Genomic DNA, 12,425 nt, shown 5'->3' on the forward strand with positions numbered 1-12,425 from the left:
TTTCAGCTTTCCTATAGGCAGCCCCACCTCAGATTTAGGCCACAAAGGTAACATCACCTGTCTATTCAGATAATGTTGTCATTTAGTCATACTTGCCAATTCTCCCTGAATGTCAGGGAGACTCCCTGAAATAGGGGTGATCTCCCTCACTCCCTGAAGAATCTGGCATTCTCCCTCATGCTGAGCCAGTACAAGACGTGGTTGGCTTCGCCATCTGTGGCATGATGACACAGTTCAGAAATTGTGTCCTATGTCCATGTATTGATGTCCATGGAGGTGGCCATTTTCACGGAGACCAAGATTTAATCAAAGACTGACAGGTAAGACAACATGGCTTCAGTAATGGAGACAGAAATGTAAAAGACACTTCAGTCTATAGAGATTCATTAGCTGCTTTTCTTTAACACATAGTTGTCTACTCTCCGGGAGACTCCCGCATTTCTGGGAGGGCTCCCGGGAGAGCAGGGCAACCTCCCGGTTTTCGCCCCCACAATAGACAAGTGGCGGGGGCAGGGCTTAATGACACAAATATCGCACCATCTTAGCCCCGTTTAGGGTGCGGGGCCAACATGATGCAATCTGTCAAGCCCCGCCCCGCGCACACACACCTCTCCACCCGGGATCTCCCTGAAGCCAACGAGGAAAAGTTTGTGTGAATGAAATGACAAAAGCAAATTATTAATTCTAAGATGGGTAGCACAAGATGTAGAAACTCTGTCCTCCTAAACTGCCCCATTCTGGGAAACTATGTCTGAAAGTGTGATTCAAGCCAATGGATGTCAGAATGACACCTTTGCAAGAGACTCTGTCGATGAGACCATTGTATAGCGCTGTGTAGGTAAACGGACTGTAATCATTACATTGGTAAGTATATCACCTGAGATTTCCAGCATATCATTATTTCAATAATTGGTAAGACATATAATCTGGAAAGTGAAAGGGATGTGTCCATAACCCGACCACAAAACTGAAGTTATAATGAATAAAGAATCTGCACTAAAATAGAATACATTAGATGATATATGTATTTTACTGTAACATGCTACCAAAATTATATTTTGTCTTTCCTGAAAAATGCAGGTGATAGGAGGTTGCGTTACCCCACAACTAAGCCTTAATGACGCCATCATCAGGTGAGCATTGCTGTAGACTAGATTGGGACTTCCACTTAAATGGGACCAGAGCAATAACACTGTTTAAAGACATAGCAACGATTATCATGAACTGAACTCTAACCTACAACATATTGCAGTAAAGCATTATAAACAAGCACAAAATCTTCTAGTGCCCACTTTAATATTGACTTTGGACTTAACATCTGCGTTCTACTTTGAATGGGACATCCCACTTGGAAGTAGAACTCTAAATAAAAAAGGCATCATGACTGATGGATGCACTTGGGGACATATAAAGTATTGCTGTTCTCCATCTCTGCAACAACTAAATAACAGGATTGTGTGTTAAAAGTCAATTCCTTAGATGTTCTGGGAAGACTGCTGTGGCTGCCTGGCATATTTACGACACACAGATATTGCACACTGTACTCAATGTGTAAAACTGGCAAGATTCAGAGAAGGAATACAAAGAAGGATATACACAGAGCAATTAGAGCCGAATTTGAACACCCTCTAACCCTCACCCAATTAACATAAAATATTCATGCCCCTGCACCCCCTTCTTTGCTTTGCTCCTCTCGCACAGCCCTAGGTACAGACCTGTGGGCAGGTCATAGAAGATAGAACACAAGAACCAGATTACATTCACTAAACATAGCAGGGTCATGCCCGCACTTCCCTTCAAACAATTTAGAGCTATGATGGATCATGTTGGTCACTTCTAGTCTATGTCCAAGATCTCTGTAGTTTGGGAGATATTTACCTAGATCTTTGGCTCATTTGGGACCTGTAATCTTGGCCTGTCCAAAATGACCTCTGATCTGTTTGATTATGTATTTTCATCTATTTCCTGATGCTTTCTGCTTCTATAGCTGCTTAGCTGGGTGAAACTGGAGAAGCATCCTGTGGGTCTCTCACCAATAAGTTCATTATCAGCTTGTGAGCCTTTCTAGTGAAGACCAGATTTCCATTAGACTCGGGTTAGTGAGATCCAACCACTACCGCCACAGTTGTCTGTAGCCTCAGCTTTCGACTACACCTTCTCCAAACATAGAATATTTTATTTGAATACCTGCCACTTTCTAAAGCTACAAGAATGGTTGACTGCAGGCATATCACACAAAGGATTTTTCTTTAATCTAAGGAAATTTTACTGTCCTTATGACATGGCAATGGCAATGTAAGCAGACAAATTAGACAAGAACCGGTTGATTGGCACTTGTGCCAAGCACCCAAGTCTAATCTGGTCTTACTGGGATCTTTTACTGCAGTTGGAAGATCAATGAACATACAGACTGATTGAGGTCATCTTCAAGCATTTATCAACATATCTGATAATGATCCATCGAATACTATTAGATTATTTTTGGGGTTCACACATTTTACAATATCGAACCAAATGCCTGATATTCATTCGGATATCACAGCCTGTGCTGTCAGCATGAGTAAATCAATGGTTTAGCCCCAAGACATGTGAAAACCCATATATGGTACCAAAAATTGCGCCAACTGAATAACTTTGAAATTTCCTTTCCTACCCATTCTTTCTCGTTCTTACCTCCTGCTTGACTTTCCCTCCATGGGACCAAAAGAAAAATATATTAATATCTGCAAAGGCTGAAACTTTTTACACACAATGTAGCATTTACGAGTGTTAGGAGTTTTTCCACCAACTACCAGAAAGTTGGAAGTTGGATGTGTAAATTTAGTTTCTATACAGAAGTTTTGACGCACATAGGAGCTGATGTAGAGTGGGAAGTATGCCAGTTTGCGTAGCGTATCTTGCATGAAATCACTCTGCCCATGCCAATAAAGAGAGTGTACGCATGTATGCAAACTTGTGTGATTCTGCATCTTGAGAGGTAGGATGGGGAGGGAAGGGTGTGCAAATGTTGGCTGAGTATATTGAAGTTGTAGTAGCAGAAATGCTCATGCAGACCTGCAGAAAAACGCATATACGCCTATTAGGAGGCGTATGTTTTGCACCTGTTTTGCAAATACGTGCTAATGATTATAACTTATCATAAACCAGGCACATGCTGATGCAGATGCATATACATCTTGAGAGGAGGTGGCAGGAGTGGCAAACATGGGCAGGGGGCAGAGGCACACACGGGCAGGGAAAAATGGAGGCAGGATAAGGTAAGGATGAAATGTAGGTGGGAGCGCTAACTTACTTGGAGCAGGCACCGTTTTACTGTGCACCGAGTAGAAGGTACTCACATTGCTTTCTGTCTGGCCTGGCCAATGGAGGAAGCCAGAGGAAGGAGAAGAGGGGAAGTTGAGATACACATCCAGAACTTAGATGCTGCACTGCGGTTATTTTGTAATTGACCATAAGTGAGCTCAAGCCCAAATGGAGAGTACCTCTTTTGAGGGGGGGCAAAGAAACCGTGTGCCCCCTTGATGGCTGGATGGGGCATAAGGGCTGGAATGCCAGTGAATACCTCTCCGTATGCCACACCTGGCACGCTTGCCAGGGGTTGACGACCCTTGATCTAATGTTTAATAGGCTACAGGTTGATCTAGCTAAACAAACTTAATGTCCTGCTCATCAGTTTTGATTTTGAAGAATGAACAAAGACAAAATCAGCCAACATATAATATATATATATAAATTAAATTGCAATTGCGACTAAAGCATGCATGCAAAACAAGTCTATTACATGAAGTTGTTCTGGACATTGTAATAAGCTAAAAATTGTCAACATTAATCTGCATAGTCCATTTTGAAATTCAATATATTTTTATTATTTTAAGAATAGATACCTTTGAGATAATGCGTGCCCACTTATCTTACAAAGTTCTTTGCACAGGAAGCAGTTTCCCATGTTAAGTTGTTGCTGAACGCTAATTAATAATGTAGGAAGTTCTGCTTTAGCTACTGGAGGATTTAAGAGTACACTCTATTGATTCTAGAGCCAAGAGGCTTATTCTGCAACATCTTTTTCAGAAGCCCTTTTATGTCCCATCGATAGTTTAACCAAAAACGAATGTAAATGGTCCAAATTAGATTTGGGCAGCAAAGCGGCGGTAGTAAAAGTACATTTTTAGTCATTTTTTGGCAGCAGCCCAGATATGAAAGCATGAATAGAACTTTATCTTTTTAATGTGTGCCAGCTCTGCTAGATAATGTGTTTGTTTTCCTTTTTGCTAAGTATTGGTATTTTACATTGCCTGTAAAAGCAATTACAATAATCCTTTCAGTGTCTACCAAAATAGGAGCCTGCCGAGTTCTTCTAGTTTCTCCTTTTTACACAGTTTAACTTTCATGTTATGTAATACAACACATACATTAAAAGAAATATGTAGCCCCCTAGTAAGAGGTGGTGGTGCATAAGCTTCCCTGAGCCCCCTTAGTGGGAGTCCCAGGGCCAACTACCAACTGTTGTTCCTTTAATGCAGAACCAGCAAATCAATTTAATCAACAAAATATATTGTAGTACATGGGGGGGGGGGGGGGGGGGGTGGGTGGGAGAACTTTTGCTTTTGATTGTGGTTTGTGATTGGTTCTCTCTCTCAACGCCTCCCCACGGTTTTTCTGCAGGAGATGCAACATGGACCAAGCATGGAGCAGGCTGGGTTTGGGGGAGCCGCTTCATTACCACCTTTTGCTAGGTATGGTAGTTAAATGGTGTGGTATCGAACGCAAGAGATCATGTTGTAAGGTCTGTAACACATGCACCATCATCATCATCATCGTCATCATTTATTTATATAGCGCCACTAATTCCGCACCGCTGTACAGAGAACTCATTCACATCAGTCCCTGCCCCTTCCTCTGCCCCTTCCTCTGAAGAAATCACCAGGCAGGTGATGAAACGGGTCAGGTGATTTGGATGTTCACTGAGCCGCTGGATAGCACTATTCCATGACCCAGCTCATATCCCTAGTGGATTCCTGGAGGTTGCCTTTTTTGAGCCATATTACCGCTATACATTTGGTGCCACGATTGTGTTAGCTGCTATTCCACTACTTACACGGATTGCCGTCTTCACCTACATATTTACTACGGAGGTCCCAGAGTTCGTTCTGGGTATGAGGTGCGTGCGCATACAGACCACAATACAGGACTGAGTATCGGACCAGGTCTGTATTGCGCTTTCTGCTCAAGCAGTTTAGCGACTTTGATTTCCATTCAGGAGTGGCGGTTTTCTCATTGTGGCATTTATGGCATATTCTCCTCCATACTACATGTGTTAGAAGCATTGAAGTGGGGTCCACCATCATCGCAGTGACGTATACTTTCCACCACCAGTGTGGCCACACTTATTTTTGAAGCTCCACTTCATTATCTTCTACGGGGTCATTGGACAATAGTATCTATTTGATGTGGGACATTTAGTTGGTACTCTTTAGGAGTGATCGATTCGATGGTTCATCAGCCTTATTGATGGTTAACACAGTCGGTTTATCTGATTTTTTAAATGTCAAGTTGTTATCCACTGGCCAGTGTTGCATATTTTATGGTTCATTTTTATTAAAGTGTTTATATACATTTATTACCCACGGATGGTTGTATATTGATTGTGTTTATCAGTCATCAGCGCTGTTTTCTGTTGTCCTGCCCCTTTGGAGCTTACAGTCTAAATTTCCTAATATAGACACTCTCACACAGTCACAGACAGACAGACAGAGAGGGAGAGACTAGGTTTTTTTTTTAATTTTTGATAGCAGCCAATTAACCTACATGCAGCATTACATCAATAGGGCCTACCCCCCGTGACGGCAAAAGTGGTCATTGGGGGGGATATTTCGTGTAATGAAGCTACTGTATTATGTAGTATGGCGCCTGGTAAGCAGGGCTTACCTGGCTGGTGCAAAAGCACCAGCGTTGGCTATGTGAGCCTTACGTGGGGGACAAGAGTCTATAAAGATTCTGGTTTCCTGTGATTAGGTGGAGAGGGTCCATATTGAAATGCCGAGACCTGGGAGGTAGGAGAGAGTTCAGAAGGGGGGGGGTATGCGGAAAATGTCTCAATGCCACAAGCGTGGGTGACTCCATTAGGGAGTCTAAAGACCCCCACCTTCTGAGAGAGGCAACTACAGAGAGAAGGTGCGAAGTAGAGGCCGCTATGCATCATTTATTGAGATCCCCACATAGGGGCAATAACAAATGGGGCATAAACAAGAGGGGGATCCCCACCATCATGATGTACCCCAGAAGAGGCCCAGCAGAAGTATGTGAAGAGAGAAGAGTTGCCCGAAGAAAAGCACCAGTAGGGTGACTGCTTGGCAGGTAGCCAAGAGAACTGATGTTTAATATTGAGAAAAGGAAGAGTTCAGACCCCTAACTAGTTGAGACCCCCATAAGTGAAGTCCCCCACTAAAGTAATGGGGTGTGAGGTCGGGTGCCGTGGGGGCATGTTAAGAACCCCAAAAAGGGGTTCCTAGTTGTCAGCAGGCATCAGAAAGGTGCTCCCCATAGCTTGAGGGTGGCCCAACATGTGAAACTGGCTGCAGTGAGAGCAAGTGTAAGGTGACACAGCAAAGTACCAGCAGGGTGATCCCCACCTTTAGGGGTACCCCAAAAACACCATCAGACCAGACACAGGTTGGCACTACAGGGATAAAGGCAGCGAGAGTATGAGAGCCCCTTCCTACAGGTAACCCATGGAGTAGCTCCCTTGGAAAGACCCCATACCGTAAGAGGGACATGCACGGTGCAGCAGGGCTAATTGGGATGGATGTCCTAGAGGATTTGTGAGTTTTTCGTCTGCATGCCTGCGATTGGGCTGAAATCAGTGAAAAGCCTGTGTGAGGCAACATGTGGTCTGTGTCTGTGAACTACTGTTCCCAGCAACAGCAGTGGCTGATATGTAATGTGCTGTCAGTTTATACGTACTGTGCAGTAGTGAGATGACTAGAACTAGTATTAACATCTGATAGATCATTGTGCAGGAAGAGGCTGTGGTTTAAATGGTACAAAACTTTACTGTGGTGATCATAGAGCTGTATTGGTCAGAACAGAACTGAATACAGTATATGTCGATGAAAATGCTGCTGTGGTGGACATAGGGCTGTATATAGGTGGTACAAAATAGTGTGGTGATAAGTACGGTGGTCTAAAAGTGGACCAAGGGCTGTATATAAGTGGGTAACGTGTGAGGCTACAATGGTGGCTAAAGGGCTCTTTAAAAGTGTTACAAAATTACTACAATAATGGGTACATGGTTGTATACAGATGGCATGAAATAATAATGTGGTGAACAAAAGATTGTAAATATATATACAGCAGAGTATAGTTTTGGCCATGGGTTTGCAATGGTGCAGAAATGATATTATAATAATAAACGTAATATTAATAATTGAGCTGTTGTATTATCTATGCCTGAATATATTTACCATCTGGTACGTGCAATTTTATTGTTTGGAATAAAAACTTTTAACTTGGATAACACACCATGGAAGTGCCCCTTCTTTTTTGATGTTTTAGGGATATATATATATATATATATATATATATATATATATATATATATATATATATATTAATGAAAGTCAAATTTGGAATGCCCTTTACAAACACTGTCAAAATCCCTTGCTTGCCCCTGCAGCACTATACCTACCTACTATGATGTGACAACTGGACGTGATTCCAACACTTATAATCCCAATTCTTGGTATGCCTGTTTTGGAGTACAGGTGACTGGTTGGATTGAGAATGTTTTGGATTGATTGGGGACATGCTACAGGTGGACTGTGGGTGGGGCTTATTTTGTCCCAATTTTCTGATTAACACAACTCAGATCTCTATATTTAATTAGCATAAATACATTCATACTGTATACAGTACACAAAGTGATACTGGGAATTTTATCCAAAAATCAAAACAAAAGATGTAGTACAGATCTTCTGGTCAGTTTTAAATAATATAGGTTCATTGACTGGGACAAAATTTTCCTGGGATAAATCTTCAAAATCTGGCTCAGTTGGCAACTATTACATAGAACTATATAGATATTGGAGCATTTGCATTGTTCTCTGTAGCTCCACCTTCTTTGCACAGTCACAGAATGGGTTTCACTAAGGTTCCAGAAGTGACACCTTTGACTTGGTAAGTTCCATCAACAATAATTTATGGGTCTTATACACACAATTCCAATACTGATAAAGTAACAGGAATAGGCATCTATAAGTCTTACGACATGTATGCTGGGATTTATGGTACCAGAAGGAATGCACAGTTGTACCTCTGGTGGTGCATGTTATAAGTAAAGATGAGCGGAATTGCATGCAATTCAATTCACTGCAGAACAGTTTCTTTCACAGTTCCAGCGATACAATTCTCTACTTCCACTTTTGATTCACCATTCCTTAGAGTTCCATTCTGCACTATATTTGTAAATTTGTACTTGCTGAATGTTTTCTATATGACTAGAGCTGGGATGATAACAGTCAGTTAATTCTGCTGGGGTGTGATTGGTGTAGGACTGGGATAGGTTAAGGAAACGTGCGCAACTTTGCAGCAAAATGTGGATTGCGGCGAATATATCATGGAAAATATTTATCAAATTTCCCTCCTCTCTAGTTATGGGAATTTACAGCTACTATGATTTCTACAGCAATTAATTACAAGCATGTTTGTCTAAAGAAAAGCTAACAGCTGCACTGGCACATAAAGCATGTATCAATGCTTCAAAGTAGCAATATTCCGCTTTGTTCATCAGAGTTCTTAGAATACGGTCACTTAACATGCAGGACTATGATTGGTGGTTTTCTTTTTTTCTGCCACACTATTTCCAATACACGGCTTTCACAAAGCTAAAAGATGGAAGAGGATTTGTGCATCAGGGAATTATACAGAGTAACATGAGATTCCAGCATTTGCAGATTGGCAGCTAGACTAATAGAATGTATGCTATCAACTATTACATACTGGCTAAAACTGATCGAAATCAGCTGAACAGAATATAAAGATATCTGTGATACTGCTGTAGAATCTGTTCCTGATGGCAATCACAGAATAAAGGCATATATAGATGTCTGACACCAATAGGGTTATTGCTCAGTCAATAATCCACACCATTTATTTATATAGTGCCACCAATTCCGTAGCGCTGTACAGAGAGTATTTTTTGTCAGTCGCTGCTCCATTGGCGCCTAAATTATAAAGTTTCTAATACACAGACACATACACACACACAAACAGACTAGGGTTAATTTTTTTATCAGCAGCCAATTAAACTATTAGCATGTTTTTGGAGTGTGGGAGGAAACCCACGCAAACATGGGGAGAACATACAAACTCTACACAGATAAGGCCATGGTCAGGAATCAAACTCATGACCCCAGTCCTGTGAGGCAGAGGTACTAACCACTGAGCCACCATGCTGCCCAATCATGTCTTGGATGTACTGTACAGATTTCAGTCCACGGTTTAGGCTTCAGGAAAATGGACAAACCTCACTGATCTGACATTTTAAACCTGTATTTGGCAACATGATGTTTTGTGGGGCCTCACTATCGCATAGCTAGAAGCCCCTGAGCATGAGTTATATCTCAGGATCCTCAAAGCCACCTGCTCTTCCACTACTGGCCAGTATATAATAAAGTCTTAACACATACTGAGGAATTGCAGCTATAGGGGAATGGTTGACTTGAATGTGTGTTTTGAATCATTATTATGCTTGAGTAATGGCTGAAGTGGAAATTTAGAATTGGTGTTATGGGAAATACAAGTGACTGGTTGAGGCTCTTGGAGCCACCTCGGCCCTTTTATCATTTGACATCATTTTAGGTGATTTTTAACACTATAAAGTAAAACACAAATATATAAAAAATAATTCAAGGCTATCCCCTCCTGTTAAAGTTCCTATAAGATCCTTCTCCCTAATGTAATCCATCTCCTATCTTTCCTATGTTTGTATCCACCCTGTTAATTATTTATTCTCCCCTTTTATAACTGTTATTTCAAACTGTTTTGCAAAAATCTTCAATAAAAACGATTGGGTTACAAGGCTATCCCCTCCGTGTCCCTCAAGATATCCCTAATGTCTCCATGTGTCGCTTCATCCCTCCCATGTTCTTACATCTTCCCCACATATCTCCCTTGTCACTCTTATCTCTGGCCCTGACCCAGGATGCACCGAATGTCCTATTACTTGCTGACAGCTACATGAAATACTGCAACTGCTTCCAATATGCAAATTAAAATAAATTCAATTAAACACAGTTATACATATGACCCATCTAGGGGGCAGATACAAGAAGTAATTATTTAGCCTTGATGACTAACTTCTTAACTGACCCTGGCTTGCTGTTGGCAAAACTGGATACATGGAAGGCTTTGATGAGCCCATTGGCAGGATGCCTAGTAGTCACTGGAGATATGAGTAGAATTTTACTCCTCAGTGGCTGGGGGGAAAAGTACAGCAAGAAGAAGAGGGAGACTCCTCCGTCATATGATATCCATGCATGAGTAATGTTATGAGGCATTGCATCCTGCCGTATACAACTCTGTGTTGCCCATCTCTTGCTCCCACCTTCCCCGAGAAGGCCCCTGCTGGCTACCAGTGACCTGATCATTCCCACCTACAGTCCCTGGAGCCTACCCCTGTATCATGATCCTCCTGTCCCTCTCATCTGCTGGAAGGACTGGTAGCAAGGTCTTTATTAATGCCCAACTGTGCAAACCTCATCAGCTTTTTCCCTCCCAGACCTGATTATATGAATCACATATATTGCTATCTACAAATCCTACCAAAAATGCTCTGGAAACTGCTAAACAAACATATGTCCAATCTCTCATCCCTGATCAGGCTTCTAACCCCAAACACTTTTCTTTTAGCACACTTAAATCTCTTCTTAACCCTCCAGCCCCAAATCCTTTGACTACTATCAGTGTCCAAGATCTTACTTCCAACTTTAAGGATTAATAAAATCCGACTTCAAATGGTATTATCTTCCTCAACTAAAAACCGGCTCAAGTGCTTCCAAAACGCTCTCACATTCTCTCTTCAGATGATCCCACAAATGAAGATGAAGTATCTAATCTTTTAGTATATTCCTACTTTACTACGTGTAGTCTTGATCCTAAACCCTCACAAATTAGTACATCCCTGTCTCCCGCACTCATCCCACCCCACTAAAATCTGTAATATCTCTCTCTCTACTGGTATCTTTCCATTATTATTCAAGCATTCAGTGATTACTCCTATCTTGAAAAATCAAAATTCTGACCCAATCTTTCTCTAAAATTACCATCCCATCCCTCCGCTCTCATGCACCTCCAAGCTTCTAAAAAGAATTGCCTACACTCGCCTCACACACTTTCTTTCCTCACTCCTCACACAACCTATTGAATTCTCTTCAATCAGACTTTCCTTCTAAATACTTCACAGACACTATGGTGACTATGGTGTCAATGATTTGTTCACTGCTAAAGCTAAAGGCCAATGTTAGCTTCTAATTCTCCTGGGTCACTCTGCTGCATTTGACACTATTGACCACTCTCTTCTCATACAAATGCTACAATCCCTAGGTCTTCAAGACACTGTCGTATCCTGGTTCTCATTGTACCTATCTAATTGCTGTTTCAGTTTTAGTTTCTCTGGATCCGCTTCCCTTATCAGTTAGAGTACCACAAGGCTCAGTATTAGGTCATCTGCTCTTCTCTAGCTATACTACTTCTCTTGGAAAATGAATTAGCTCCTTTGGATTTCAGTATTATCTCTATGCAAATGAAACACAAATTTATCTATGTCTATCCTCTCCTAATCTCTCGCCATCTGTGGTGTCCCGCTTTATTGACTGTCTTTCTGCCATTTCATCTTGGATGTCCTCTTGCCTAATCAAACTCAATCTTTGAAAAACAGAGTTAATAATATTCCCACCCGCCAACAGCGGTTACCTTCCTGACATTTCTATTCTTGTTGAGAACATGACAATAAATCCCACCCCACAAGCTCGCTGCCTTGGTGTGATTCTTAACTCAGAAGTATCCTTTGTTCTCCACATCCAATCGATATCTAAATCCTGCTACATACATCTAAAAAAACATTTCTAGAATATGCACATATCTCACACAACACACTGCAAAAACTTTAATTCAGGTACTCACCATCTCCCGCATTGACTATTGTAATTCCCTCTTTAATGGTCTTCCCAGAATCAGACTCTCACCCCAACAATCTATTTTGCATGCAGAGACTTGATTAGTTTTCCTTGCAAATCTTTCTTTCTCTGCTGATCCACTCTGTTAGTTGTTACATTGGTTGCCTGTTTTTCACCGAATCCAATATAAAATACTTCTACTAACTTACAAGGCCATCAACAAAACTGCACCAACATACATCTCCTCACTTGTCT

Source organism: Mixophyes fleayi, chromosome 1, assembly GCF_038048845.1.
Source record: "Mixophyes fleayi isolate aMixFle1 chromosome 1, aMixFle1.hap1, whole genome shotgun sequence".
In the NCBI taxonomy this organism is placed as follows: Eukaryota; Metazoa; Chordata; class Amphibia; order Anura; family Limnodynastidae; genus Mixophyes; species Mixophyes fleayi.